The 16674-nt window shown below is 20.5% G+C and overlaps 1 protein-coding gene across 5 annotated transcripts in view; it reads left to right on the forward strand.

The window, feature by feature from the left end:
• LOC122506050 (tubulin polyglutamylase TTLL4-like) overlaps positions 1–16674 on the forward strand; it is a 369559-nt gene that overhangs the window by 199019 nt on the left and 153866 nt on the right. The window lies entirely within an intron of this gene.

The raw sequence follows: 16674 nt of genomic DNA on the forward strand, positions 1-16674 counted from the left end.
TTATTTGTGGAGAAATTTGAAATTATTTTATGATTTATTAAACGAATGTAATTTTATTTTATTTACTATTTTATTTAGTAAATTTATGATTTTATTTATTTATTTAGAATATTTATTGTACAATAATTTTTATTGTCTTTCAATAGAATTTTCTTTTCTATTTAGCATAATTATTTTATTTCCATTTATCAGAATTTTTAATTTTGTAAAATTTCCTTCGAAATTAAACATTTTTTTGTCAATAAAAAAATTAGATGAATATATGACAAATACGACAAAATTCTCATTATAATCGAATTTTCACAAAAACAAATTTTTAAGTGCCTATAATTTTTAACTTTGGAGAATTTCCGCATTTAATACTATTTTTAGAAATTAAAAATTTTTTAAAACAAATTTTTTAACAAAAAATTTTTTATTTTTTTCTGCATTCCGATTTTAGAACTATTTGCTTTCGAGTTTTGAATTAGTGTATTTTACTAATAAATTACTAAAAATCACTATTTAATATAATCACTATTTAATTCATTCATTTTACTAAATGAGTTTTCGTACAGCATTCCGCATTAATTTCATACGAAAATAATGAAATTAAAACAATTAAACAACACAATTTCAACATTTTTCCGCAATATTTTTTTCTTTCCTTTTTTATATTTGCAACAAAAATTCCCTCAAATAGAATTTATATTTAGAAAAAAATTTTCTTTGAAGTAGAATTAATTGATTTTGATTTCAAGCAAAATTTGTACGATTTTCGTTGAACGGATGTTGGGGGGGGGGGGATTAAATTTTATTTTAAGGCAAAGAAGATTTTTGTAAAATTACATAGAATTTTATTTGACATGTAAATTAGAAATTACATTTTTTTATTTAACATAAATTAAAATTTGTACAATTTTTATTTAACATACAAATGAAAATTACATAATATTATTTAACATGAAGATTAAAGTTGCATAATTATATAGAAATAATTAATAATAATTGTAATTAAAATTGTAATTCGAAATATAATAATGATATTCTCTCTAAATTTGAATTAGTAAAAATGTTTGCTAATTTGAATTTTGAATTATTAACTATGACTATTTGCTTTTGAGTTTTGAATTAGTGTATTTTACTAATAAATTACTAAAAATCACTATTTAATATTTATTAATAATATTTTCTAATTCAAAGGCAAAAAAAGTCAGTCACTATTTTTAATTATTAAACATTTTTACTAATTTTTAATTTAGAGAGTTATTATTGTTATTAGAATTGTAAATATAATTATAATATTAATTAGTATTAATTAATAATTGCATGTATACTTAGAATATTTTTTCAAAATTTTCAATTTAGAGTAAAATTGTTTTTTACATTTTACGTGTAAAATTGTGCTTATCTGATGTCATGTACTTTATCTCCGTGTAATGCTTTAAACGTATCATGTGGTACACCTTTAATGCAATCACAATTGCAACCAAATATATTACAATTGTCTATGCCACAGTAGGTTCCACTGCTTGGATGTTTGCCATCGCCACACACCCAGATACTGCAATAATGCGAATTATCAAAATTAAGAGAGAATCCTCTTTGGTAGCCCATGTTTGAAGCACCATAAAAATCGCCACATGTTCCAGGTTTCTTCACTCCAAATACTAAATGAGTTTTCGTACAGCAGTCCGCATTAATTTCATACGAAAATAATGAAATTAAAACAATTAAACAACACAATTTCAACATTTTTCCGCAATGTTTTTTTCTTTCCTTTTTTATATTTGCAACTTTTGTACAATAAATTTCAAAATTTTGTAAAGTAACTTTTTGTATTAGTAACTTTTGTATAGTAAACTTTAAAATGATTTTGAAATAGTTTTAAACTGTATTGATATGTCATGTTGCACTAAAAGAGTTTCGAGGCTTATATACTAAAAAAATCTGTGTAAAATTAAAAATCTGATTAATTCACAAAATGACGTATTCGATACAATTGCAAAAATGATAAAATTTATTTAATTCTTCCCTGAATGTAAATAATAGAAACTGAAAAGTTATGATTAATTCAAAAGTGACGTATTTTTTATACCTTTGACATAATACAAAGATTTGTTTTTCAAATAGAAGAATTAAAGAATCGATTTATTAAAAAATGACGTATTTTTTAGAAAAAGACTTTTTCTTTTTAATTTTCTTCTGTAAATCTTTTCGATAAAAGAGATTAAATTTACATTTTTTTATCTTATTCTTTCTCCTCTTAAAACAGATCTCTATTACGTGAATAAAAATAAGTTTTTTCTATCTCAATAATAAAAGATAATTAATTCTTTTATAAAAAACCTTATTTATTTACTAATTTCCTTTATTCGGTTAATTCTTTAAATTTTGTGTGAAACGTTATGAATTTTTATTACTTATTCTTTTATTGATATAATTATTTCATTCCATTGAATAGTAGAAGAAAAAAATATTTTTGAAATTTTTAACTCTCCGTCACACACCCAGTGTATGTAACGGATTATTTTCAAATATAAATTTTTTAAATAATTTCATAATAAAAATTTTTAAAATTTACGTATTGAGTACAAAATTAATTATTACTGTTCATATTTTTAAAAATTTTAAGAAAATTTCACGAAAGAATTCAATTATTTTCTAAAATTTTAATAAATCCTTCTAAACAATTCAATTATTTTTTAAAGTCAAATCTACCAAAATTCAATTATTTCCAAAACAATTTTAATTGAATTCCTCGGAATAATTCAATTTTTAAAAAAATTTTAACACATTTCAATTAAATTCAATTTTTTTCTAAAATTTTAATAAATCCTTCGAAAAAATTCAATTATTTTTATAAATAGTAAAATTCTTCGCAAGAATTCAATTAATTTTATAAATAGTAAAATTCTTTGCAGGGATTCAATTATTTTCAAAATAATTTTAATTGAATTCCTCGGATGAATTCAAATATTTTAAAATATTTCCATAAATTTCAATTATTTTCTTAAATTTTAATAAATTCTTCGAAACAATTCAAATTTTTTTATAAATACATACTAAAATTCTTTACAGGAAATAAATTATTTTTAATCAAATTTAAATAAAATTACATGAAAGAATTTAATTATTTTCAAAATTTTCCATAAAATTCAATTTCAACAAGAATTTAAAATTCTCTAAAAATAATTCAATTATTCTCAAAATATTTTTAAAAAATTCTTTAAAAAAATTAAATTACTTTCAATGTAATTTTTAAATATATTCGTCAAAAAAATTGAAAGAATTCAATTATTTTCAAAAAATAATAAAATTTTTGTGATGAATTCAATTATTTTGAATATACTTAATTTTAATAAAATTCTTTAAAGAAATTCCATTATTTTCGAAACAACTTTAATTTGAATTTCTCGAAAAAATTTCATTATTCTCAAATATTTCTATAAAATTCTTCATAACAATTTAATTATTTCTCAAAATTTTAATAAATTCTTCGAAACATTTCAATTATTTTTATAAATAGTAAAATTCTTCACAATAATTCAATTATTTTTATAAATAGTAAAATCCTTTGCAGGAATTCAATTATTTTTAAAACAATTTTCATTGAATTCCTTGGAGAAAGAAACTCCATTAGTTATAAAGAATTGAAAGAATTTCTTCAAAAGAATTTAATTAGGATTTTAAAAAATTTTAATAAAATTCTTTGCGAGAATTCAATTATTTTTCTAAATAATAAAATTCTTTGAAGGAATTTTTTATTATCAAATTTTTTGATAAAATTCTTTGCAACAATTCGATGATTTTCAATATATTAATTTTAAAATTAAAAATATTTGAAGAGAAAAATTATAAAAAAGTTAAGAAACAAAAAAACAAACAACAACTAACTTCAAACTGCGAACAGATTACCGGAACATGTACTTTATTATTATTAATAACTAATAATTAATTAATAATAATTAATAATTAATGTTATAATTATTTTTATTTTATAATTAATTCAAAATTGTAATGACAAATAGAAATCATCAGAATTTTTTCACTTTTTTTCATTAAAAGACTAAAATTTTGTTAAATATTATGTTTAGTCAAATTGAAATTATGCAGATTTTTGTTTTTTACTTCTGAACAACATTAGAAAATTGTTAAACAACTGTGATTAAGAAATAGAAAATTTATTTATTTTACATTATTTTTGTTTATAAATCATAATTTTTTTAAGAAAATTATTATTTTGTTTTAGAAAAAGAAGAAAAATATTTGCACAATTCCTATTTTTAATCTTATTTTTGCAATAGGATTTTCCAGAGGAATTAAGACATTCAAAAATTTCAAATTCAAACCTTTTTTAAATTAAACAACTTATAAAAGTATTGTTATAAAACATGAAGTTATCGATTGCTCTGAGTCGAAGACTCGGAGTCATCGATTTCTTCATGTTTTCTAATAATTAAAGATGACCAACTAATAAAATCATTATTTTATATCATAAGAATATTGTTACTGTAACTTCATCAAAATTATTTTCATCATTTTAATTCAATTATTATTTTCTATAATTTTAAATTATTTTTTACGAAAATAATAATTGAATTCCTTAAAAAAAATTTTATTATTTATGAAAATAGTTAAATGTTTGCATATAATTTTCTTAGTTTTTTTTTAAATAATTGAATTCATTTTCGGAAATTTTACTAAAATAGTAGATATTGAAAATCATTGAAATTAGAAAAATGCATTTTATTTTTTTAAAAATAATTGAAATTAGGACAAGAATTTTTTTGACATTTTATGAAAATAATTGAACTTTGGAGGAGAATTTTGTTATTTATAAAGATAATTGGTATTTTTACGAGAATTTGTTTTAATTTTTGAACATAGTTGAATTTTACAAGATAAATTTTATTTTTTTTTTTAAATAATTGAATTTCTACAATTATTTGTAATTTCTCCAAAATTTAATTTTTTTTAGTGTTTTTAAACAAAAATTTAATTTAGAAATTTTTCAAATTCTATTATTTTTAAAATTGCTAATTTTATTTAAAAAAGGTAGCAAGAAGTTTAATAGAATTTATATTAAGCAAAAAAAATTTTTTTAAAGTAGAACTAATTTTATATTAATGAAGTTTACAATGTTTATAATTAACGATTAAGAAGAAAAAATTCTTTTCTATTCAAATTTTTATATATTTTTGTATAAAAAAATTTTTTTGCATATTTTTTTGAACAATTTAAAAAATAAAAATTTGTAGACGATATTTTATTTACATTATGGTAATGTGGTCTTTGGTCTTAAAATTTAAACAAAGAATTTTGAATTACCAATTTATTAACATAGATTAAAAAAAAATTTACATACATTTTATTGTTTTTAGTATAAAAATAATTTTGTTTCAAACGTTGATCATAGTCGTTGTGAACTTCACTGATATTTAATTTTGATTCAATGCAGAATTTGTAGGACTTTTGTTGAACGAATGTCTCGACGAATGTTATTAAGGGGAAAAATTATATTTTATTTTTTAAGGCAAAGAAGATTTTTGTAAAATTACATACAATTTTATTTGACATGTAAATTGCAAATTACATTTTTTTTATTCAACATAATTTAAAGTTGTATAATTTTTATTTAACGTTGATTAAAATTGTACAATTTTTATTTAACATACAAATGAAAATTACATAAAATTATTTGACATGAAGATTATAGTTGCATAATTATATGTAAATAATTGTAATATAATTTTAATTAGAATTATAATAATTAGTATTAATTAATAATTGCATGTATACATAGAAATATTTTTTAAAAATTTTCAATTTAGAGTAAAATTTTTTTTTTTAAATTTTACGTGTAAAATTGTGCTTATCTAACATTGTATACTTTATTTCCGTATAATTCTCTAAACGAATCGTGCGCTCTTCCTTTAATGCAATTACAATTGCAACCAAATATATTACAATTGCCTATGCCACAGTAGGTTCCACTTCCTGGATGTTTGCCATTGCCACACACCCAGATACTGCAATATTTCGAATTATTAAAATAAATAGAGAATCCATCTTGGTAGCCCATTTTTGAAGCACCATAAAAATCGTCACATGTTTCAGTTCCATTTATTCGAAATTTTATATTAGTTTTCGTACAGCAATCCGCATTAATTTCGTACGAAAATAATGAAATTAAAACAATTAAACAACACAATTTCAACATTTTTTCAATGTTTTTTTTTCTTTTCTCCCCTTTTTTATATTTGTAACTTTTGTACAATAAACTTTAAACTTTTGTAAAGTTATTTTTTTCTATTATTTTCTTCTGTATGGTAAACTTTAAAAGGATTTTGAATTTTAAAAAAGTTTTAAACTGTATTGATATGTTATGTTGTACTAAAAGAGTTGCGAGGCTTATATACTAAAAAAATCTGTGTAAAATTAAAAATCTGATTAATTCACAAAATGACGTATTCGATACTTTTGCAAAATTTTAAAATTTATTTAATTTTTCCCTGAATGTAAATAATGGAAACTGAAAAGTTACGATTAATTCAAAAATGACGTATTTTTTAGAAAAAGATTTTTTCTTTTTAATTTTCTTCTGTAAATCTGTTCGATAAAAGAGATTAAATTTGCATTTTTTTTATCTTTTTCTTTCTCCTCCTGAATCAGAAGCAGATCTCTATTACTTGAATATAAATAGTTTTTTTATCTCAATAATAAATGATAATTAATTCTTTTATTAAGAACTTTATTTATTTATTAATTTCTTTTATTCGGTTAATTCTTTAAATTGTATGTAAAACGTTATGTATTTTCGTTGATATTATTGTTAAATAAATGATCATTACGTATTTTTATTACATATTCTTTTATTGATATAATTATTACTTGAATGATAGTGGAAAAATATTTTTGAAATTTTTAAAGAATTTAATATTGTTTAAACAAAATACTTATGTGGTTGTATTTAGTATTTATATAGCACGGTCCTAGTTAGAGAATTTTTTAGTTTTATTTTTCGACAGATTTCCATGTACATAGAAAATAATTCAGGCAATTTATAATAATAGTAAAAAATAATAATAATAAATAATGGTAAAAAATGATAGTAAAAATAATAATAGTAAAAAAAGAATAATGAAAAATAATAATAAAATAATAATAGTAAAAAATAATAATAAAAAATAATAGTAAAGAATAATAGTAAAAAATAATAGTAAAAAATAATAAAAAATAATGGTAAAAAATAATAATAAAAAGTAATAGTACAAAATAATAGCAAAAAACAATGTTTAAATAGTGGTTTATTTACAATTATAACATTTTTTTGTTTTTTTTTATTTTACAAGTAAATTTTTACAAATTGTCTTTAATATCTGGCCCATTCGATATCATTTTTATTAATCTCTTTAAATAATTCGAGTTGATTTCCATTTCGACAACCGCCATCGCAATTGCAACCGAAAATATTACAAGATCCTTGGCCACAATATACACCTTTCGTCACTGGTCTTCCATCGTTACATGTTTGAATTCTACAAATTTCTTTATCTATTCGAATGGTATTTGATTTTCCTCGTTTTAAAGAATTTTCCGCACCATATAAATGACAAGATTTTCGCAGTGTTTTAAATATTATTGCTGTCGAGGGAGCTCTACAACATTCTCCATAAGTTTGATTTGGTAAAAAGAAAATTATTTCTACCAAAAATAATATTAAGTAGAATTTACACATTTTTTTTTCCTTTTATTATTATATCTAACGAGAAGTGTATTTTTCCAGTAGATTTTATTTTTCTGGTCTTTTTATTATTTTACTTTTCCAGAATAATTTTTTTCCCCTTCTTCTTATTTTATTTCTCCAGTATAATTTTTTCCTTTTATTATTTTATTTTTCCAGTAGATTTTTTTTGTCCGCTTTATTTTTTTATTTTTTCAGTAGATTGTATTTTTTTGTCTTCTTTATTATTTTATTTTTCGAGTAGATTGTTTTTGTCTTCTTTATTTATTTATTTTTCCAGTAGATTGTATTTTTTTGTCCTCTTTATTTTTTTATTTTTTCAGTAGATTGTATTTTTTTGTCTTCTTTATTATTTTATTTTTCCAGTAGATTTTTTTGTCTTCTTTATTTATTTATTTTTCCAGTAGATTGTATTTTTTTGTCCTCTTTATTTTTTTATTTTTTCAGTAGATTGTATTTTTTTGTCCGCTTTATTTTTTTATTTTTTCAATAGAAAATTTTTTTATCCAATTTTTTTTTGAATACCTTTTCTTTGAAAAATTTTTTTCTTCTCTATTTTTGTTGAAATTTGTTTTTTTTTGTATTTTTTATTTGTCAAATTATTTATTATTATTATTATTATTATTATTATTATTATTATTATTCTTTTATAAAAATTATTATTTTTCCTTTGATTTTTACTTGGAAATATACTTGAGTAATGTTGTTTTGCACGATTCCTTTTATGTGCGAAAAAATGTGTGAAATAAATTTTTTATCGAAAGAAGACGTTGAACTATAATTAAGTAAATGTATTAATATTATTTAAACAAATAGTTTTTTACCAGCTGAGTATACAAACATTTACATAAGTAATACTGTTCTGAAAAGAATTAATTTTTTATTATTTGAAAAAAGTTTCACTATTATTTTATTAATTATTAATTTATTTTTTATTTTTATAACTAAATAATTTTATAAATAAAATGAAAAAGATTTTAAAAAAAATAAATAGAAATAGTAGAAAATATAAAATGTATAAATTCTACCATTAAATAAGGTTTCAAATTTAATAATTAATTTAATATAAAAATAATAATAATAATAGGCTGTTTTTTTTGTAAATAAACTAGTGGATTAGTTTTGTAGGGGAAAATTATATCGTTATCTATTCTAAATTAGGTTCGATGACTTTTTTTAGCTTGAAATTTTCTTTTAAATCTTGTCGAATATTTTAAAAAAAAAACTGCCGAATCTGATGAATTAATTATAATCTCGTTAAAAATTTTCTCGAGTGTATAAAAGCCGAAACAAATATTATTAGAAAAAATTAATCAAATATTCCTGAATAGTAAAAGTATATAAACAGATACGAAACGGATTTTGTATATTTTTTTCAATTAAATTAAAAAAATATATATTTAGTTACATATTTAAGTTTTTTTTATAAATTTGAAGTAACAAAGAAAAATAATTAAATTAATTATTTAAAAAGGATCTAGTGAAAAAGAATAGAGGAAAAAAATTCCCAAAAATGTTAAAATTGTGCTTTTTATTATTTATTACAATGATTTTATTAAAATTCCACTTGATTTCTGCAAAATGTTGTCCAATGTCGACGAAAATATGGTTTGGGACACGTGGAAAAAATTGTGTTGATTTTGGAGCATCAAATACGATAACACGAGGAGTTTCGGGCAGAATTTGGATTGATAGCAGTATTTGTAGAATTTCATTATGTGACGATGGCAGACCATTAACAAGTGGATATTATTGTGGAAAAGGATCTTGTAATATTATTGGTTGTAATTGTGATGGTGGCTGTCGAGAAGGTTTTAATGGTTTCAATAATCTTGAATTATTTAAAGAGAACAATAAAAATTATGTCGAATGGGCCGAATATTAATTTATTATAATTAATTTATAATTTGTTATAATTAATTATAATTAATTTCTGTATATAGGAATTTCGTAGCAAAATTATTTTTTTTACATTTATTATTATTTATTATATTTTACTGTATGCAATAAAGTTTTGTAAATTTACCAGTTTTTGATATTTAATATTAATTTATTTTTTCAAATATTAAAAATATTTTTATATTATATATTTGTATTTTGTAATATTTAATATTATTCAGAATTCGATAAAAAATGTGCACAACGAATATAAAATATATACATACGAACTCAAAATATAAAATTAAATTAAAAAATCAAAATTCGAAATCAAAATAGACACAAATCGAAATTCGAAATCAAAATTTGAATAAAAAAAATAAATTCAAATCTCAATTCAGAATCAAAATAACACTAAAAATACAAAATCAAATCTCAAAATCAAAATACAAATTTAAAACTTAAAATTAATATATAAAATTAAAATCAAAAATCAAAAATCAAAAATCAAAATACAAAATTAAAATTTAAAACCCCATTTCAAAATACAAAATTAAAATACAGAATCAAAATTAAAAATCAAATTAAAAAATTGAAATACAAAATCAAAACTCAAAGACAAAGTACAAAATTAAAGTTAAAAATAAAAGTTTTAAATTCCAATACAAAATTAAAATACAAAATAAAAACTCTGAGTCACAGTACAAAATCAAAATACAAAATTAAAATTAAATATAAAAGTTTTAAATTCCAATACAAAATTAAAATACAAAATAAAAACTAAGAGTCACAGTACAAAATCAAAATACAAAATTAAAATAGAAAAGCAAAAGTCAAAGTATAAAATTATAATTTAAAATTCCAATTTAATATCAAAAATATACAAAATTAAAATACAAAATCAAAACTCAAAGTCAAAAATCAAAATACAAAATAAAAAATGAAAATTTTAATTCCAAATTCAAAATCAAAATACAATACAAAGAATACAAGAAATACAGCATAAAAAATAAAAAATCTCCATTAAAGCACATACTGACAAAGGAAAATAATAAAAAAAAACTATACGAGAAACGAAATAAAAAACGGTTTTGATATAAAAAATTATTTTTATTTACAAAAAAGAAAATTGTACAAACTAGTTTTCTAATATTACATTGTCTGTCGCGTAGGCACATAGGAGACACTTGTTCCAACAAATTCAATTAAATTTTGCTTAAAAATTTTCACATCGTATACATTTGGTTTATTGAGTTCCTTAAAATTTTCAACAGCATTTCCTTGCTTACAACCATCGCCACAATAACAAGTGAATAAAAAATGACACGATCCATTACCGCAATTTGAATCGTCAGCCACTGCTCTTCCATCGCCACACACAGTAACCGAACAATATTTCGAATTATCAACTCTCATTGTCGAACCATCACGATAGATGGCATTTTTACCTCCACGATAATCATCACAATTTTTAGTTTTTCTCGAGCGAAATCGTAGTTTAGTTTTCTCACAACATTCTGCGTGTGTTGACTGTAGAAATAATGAAAGTATTGTCGATGTTACGATAAATGACAGAATGAATATTTTCATTTTCATTTTTTCTACATTTAATGTTTATAAATCTATAATAGAAGAAAATAAAAATTTATTATTTTATATTAAAGGATTTTTTTTTTTTTTGACTTTATATATTTTGATAATCGAGGAGGATGTAATTTATCATATAGATTTAGGTTACTCTCTGTGAAATTTTGGAATAGAAACACAATTTATATATCCCAACGTGTGTAAATAAGATTTTAATTAATTATGTATTTTGGGACACGTAACAATTTTTAAAAAAATTTTTTTTTCGATGTTTAAGTTGTATTTAAATTTACACAGTACGATAAGTTTTTTTTTTCTTTTGTTAAAGGAGTTGAAAAATAAATACTATTGTATATTTTATTAGCAGTAACTGGTCATACCTTTTGTTTTAATATTGATTTAATGTTTCATATTGACATGCTCTTAAATAAATAGAAGATAATAGAAAAATTTCAGTAATAGAACGAAAAATTTTATATAATTATTTGTCTAACTCGAATATCAAAATTTCTACTGTAAATTCCTATACTGTTAATTCCTACTTTTAATTACTACTGTTAATTCCTACTGCTAATTCCCACTTTTAATTACTACTGTACATTACTGCTTTAAATTCCTACTGTAAAAAATCGTATTGTAAAAAATTCCCATTTTTTAATAAATTTTTGTCCATATATTTTACTTTTGAAAACTTTATAGTAATTATTTTATAATTAATTTCATATACTTTCCGCTCATAAATGGAAACTCTACAACCAAAAAAAGTATTTGTTAATTCAAAGAAATCAGTTTTTAAATATTTATTTTTTCCAAACAAAAAGAGGGTTTTTGATTCAAAGAAAATTTATTTGTTCTAAACAAATCTTCTTGGAATCCACAAAAATTTGTTCTTTGAATCAAAGAAATTTTATCATTAGAGTGAAAGAAATAATTTTTTAATTTGAACAGGAAAATTTCTTTATAATAAATAATTTTTTAATCAAGGAAATATTCTTCGATAAAAAAAAAGAAAAATTAATTTTCAATCGAAGAAACAAGATAATGAAATCAATTTTTTCTGAAAAATATTTTTCTAACAAGTTTGAATTTTTAAACATTTATTTTAATAAATTTATTTATTTTATTAAATTTATTAAATTTATTTATTTATTAAATTATTTATTAAATTTATTAAAATAAATTTTAATTTATGAAATTTATATTTTTTCAAATTTTATGAAATTCTAAAATTTTTCTAAAACTATAATTATTTTAAATTGTCTTCATTATAGTTTATTGTCTCAACATAAATCGTTAGTAAAAAATTTATATAAAAATACTTATAAAAATAATTATCTCTATAATTTTTTTTCATAATTATTTTTATAAGTATTTTTATAAATAAATTTTTTACTAAAAATTTATGTTGTGAAAAGCATTTTTTTACTGTTTACAAATAACATAAAACTATTTCTATTATTTCAAATTAAAACATTTAATTAAATTACATTTATCAGTAGAAATTTGAATATTGTTGGAGAAAAAAAATTTTGAAAATCACCTTCATTTTTTAAAAATTCATCTTCATTAGAAGAAAACTTTTAGAAAATGCTTTTTAGAAAAAATTATTTTACCCTAATCGTTTTTAGTGGAACGAATTTTTTTGGGGTTATAAATCGTAGTTTTATTTCCATACCTAAAATAATAATTAAAAATTATCCAAATTTATGTACAATAAGAGTTTTTGCAAAATTAGGACTAATTAAATTTTTTAATTTAGTAGAAAAATGTACGAATAGCTTAAAAATGAACAAACCTTAAAAAGCTATACGTTTCCACCAATATTGTCCAAAAATCGGAGAAATTATTCACAAACTTTGAATTTAAATATTTTTTTAATTTTCATTTAATTAAAAAAATTAATAAATTAAGAATTTTTATTTTTATTTATTTAAGAAAATTCATAGATTAAAAATTTTAATTTAATTTTATAAAATTCATTATTAGGTATTTTGAAATTAAATTTTATTTATTTAAGTAATTGAAAAATTTTTTTTTCGTGAATCACAATAGTTTTTGCAGTTTAATTTAAATTAAATTAATTAATGTAAAAAGATTATAATTTTTATTGTTGTTATTAATTTTATTGTCATTTTTATTATAAATTTTATCCCTTAAAAGTTAATATTTGAATCCTGGTCAAAAATTGGTTTATTTTTTAAAAATTCGAGACTTGAAATCGAGTCCTGGGCCAAAACTGGCTGTCAGTATGATTTTCTCCAATATTCAGCAAAGCGTCACATTTATTTCATCAGACAAAATTCGTCAATCGTTATCTTCTAAAAATTGGTTCGTTGACTTTTATTTTGCAATTTTTATTAGAAATTTCATTGTTTCATCATTCAATAAAATACATAATTCATTTGTAGAATGAATCATAGAATGATCATAGAATGATCGGGTATATATAAAAGTCGCACATCTCCTGTAAAAATCGTCAATCAAGTACACTTTAGTCCTGAAACATATTCCTGTGTTAATTTTGAGTATAAAAAATATATATTTGTCTAATTATTATAATTGAAAATAATTATTTCGAATGTACCTAAGTAATTAAAAAATAATTATTTAGAAAATACATATAAATAATTGAAAATAGTTTTTTGGAAAGTACGGAAATAATTGAAAACAATTTTTATTTGCAAAATACGTAAATAATTGAAAATAATTATTTGGAAAATAAATAAATAATTGAAAAATAATTATTTAAAAAAATACAAAAACAATTGAAATTGTTGAAAAATTAAAACAAAACACAACAATGTTGAAATTTGGTCTTTTCACATTTATCGCAATAATTTCCTTATTTCCCCATTGGGGCAATGGGGAATGTTGTCTGAGGACAGATTTAAAATTCTACACAAATGGTGCGAAAACTTGCGAAGAATATGGTGCGCGAGTTGCCATAGATTATGGAAAATTGAGTCCATTCCTTCCTGATGATCCAAAACTTTGTGATATTTCTGTATGTGACGATGGCAAACCAGTAACAAAGGGAGTGTATTGTGGCAGAGGATCTTGCAATATTTTCGGATGCAATTGTGACGATGGCTGTCAACGTGGTGATCCATTGAAATTATTTACAGAAATAAATAAAGCTGATACTATTTGGGTCAAATATAATTCTAATTTTACTCATAATTTTGAGAATTATAATTATAATTTGCCATAGAGGCACATTTTCTTTCTCATAAAATTGTTTCTTCGAAAATTGAAATTAATCATGGTAAAAATTAATTAAACATTAATTAATTAATAAATAATAATAATAATTATTATTATTCGATTTTATATGCTTTTTATATTATTCAACTAATAATTACAATTATTATTCGATTTTATATACTTTTTATATTATTCGATTAATAATTACAATTATTATTCGATTGATAATTTTTTTAAAATATTAATTATTATTCCAAGTATTTTTAATAATACTAATTAATTTGAAATTTGTGTAAATGTAATTTAATATTAACGTAAATGTATAACTGTAAAATTTACAATAATTTTCTCTGGCAAAATTAAGGAAAAATAATTGAAAAATTTGTTCTAATTTTCTTCGATATGAAAGTATTATACAAAGTACTGTAATTTTAATTTTTAAATTAATCTGAATGTAACTAACGAAAAAGTAAATGTAATAAAATGTAAAAGTAAATATAAATGTAAAGGTAAATGTTAAAGTAAATGTAAAATTTACAATAATTTTGTCTTGAGAAGTCAAAAGCAAAACATTTTGTTCTAATTTTCTTCGTAACAAAAATATTCACTGTGAATTATAATAATTGAAAAATATTTGTAAATTTCACTATAATAATTATCTTTTCTGAAATTAAAATAAACTTAGAGAAAAAATATTTTTCTAATTTTCTTAAATTCCTGCATTCAAAAATATCACTTTCCTTCTATCATCTAATTTCGTTATTTCTTTCAAATTATCTCCAAAGTCGAAAAAAATATCCAATTTCTCGGTTTTATAAAAAAAAAATCATCATCTGATTTCGTCCCTTGAATCGTGAAAAAAATATTTCAGTTTTTATAATAAACCAATTTTTAAAAGTCGAAAAAAATATCTAATTTCTTGGTTTTATGAAAAAAAAAATTTCTCAGATCTGTATCTTTTTTTCCAACAAAAAAAAAATCTTAAGTCATTTTTCAATCACTCTCGAAATCTCCCATCACATACACACACACTAAGAATAAATCCCCGATTAGTGTCTTTGTAAAATGTGTCTCCTACGGCTTTACGAATTCAATCCACAATAACATACGAAGGATTAGAAAGAAAGCCTCTTGTCAAATTTCGTTTTCGATGAACTTGTTTTCTCACCGAGATATGGCCACAGAGATTATTTCAGTCATTTTTTTTTTTTATTTTGATTTTTTGGGTGCTGTTAATATTCTAAATCATTTGGTAAAAAAAGAAGTTGGGAAACACATTTTTTTTTGAGTGAAAGCAATTTTTCTTTTCATTGTCATTTTATTATATCAAATTATCATTTATGTGTATTTTTATGTGGGCGATAAGTATCATTTTCGATTTTCGTTTGATATTTATATAACCAAATTTTTTAATATTTGTAAAAAAAATATTTGGCAGAGGAAAAATTTTTAAATCATTTTTGTATTATTTTGCTTTATTTATTTAAATTTTACTAAATTAATTTTGCTAAATAAGTTTTGCTAAATGAAAATATTTAGCTAAAGGGAAATACTGCTTAATTGCACTTTTGGTAATGACATTTTTGCTAAATGGAATAATTTTCCTAAACAGCAATTCTGATGAATAAAAAATCTATCAAGTATTAATTCTGATAAATAAACATTTTACCAAATATTAAATTTTGCTAAATAAAAATTCTACCAAGTATCAATTTTGCTTAATAAAAATTTAGCCAAATATATAAATATATATATATATATATTTTGTTATTTATAAAGATAATTGCGATTTTTACGAGATATTTTTTCAAATTTTAAACATAGTTGAATTTTAGAAGAAGAATTTTAATTTTTGTTTGAAAATAATTGAATTTCTGCAATTATTCGTAATTTCTCCAAAATTGAAAACATTAAATTAAATTAAAAATAAATATCTTTATTAAAAATTAAATTTTTCTTATCGAATAATAAATCGCGAAAAACATTTGTTATATAGCAATAAAGAGAATTTTTCTTTAATCATCACATAAAATCGTGTGGGTACGTTTAATATGTAATACATCACACATACATTTATATTCATACACCCAGTCCGCAGAAACAAGTAGTTTTGCGTTTGTCGGATCATTCAATTTCTTTTAGAATTTATTTTTGTACAAGACGAATGGTAACATCGAGATGTCAGGTTTCACCGTCTACTTCTACCGGATTGGATATGGTGGCCTGTCAAGTATTTGCTATTAGCATAGTCCGCCCATCATCCAAGGAATATATTCTCA

The sequence above is a fragment of the Leptopilina heterotoma genome, unplaced genomic scaffold (genome assembly GCF_015476425.1).
Source record: "Leptopilina heterotoma isolate Lh14 unplaced genomic scaffold, ASM1547642v1 Lhet_39, whole genome shotgun sequence".
Classification (NCBI taxonomy): domain Eukaryota; kingdom Metazoa; phylum Arthropoda; class Insecta; order Hymenoptera; family Figitidae; genus Leptopilina; species Leptopilina heterotoma.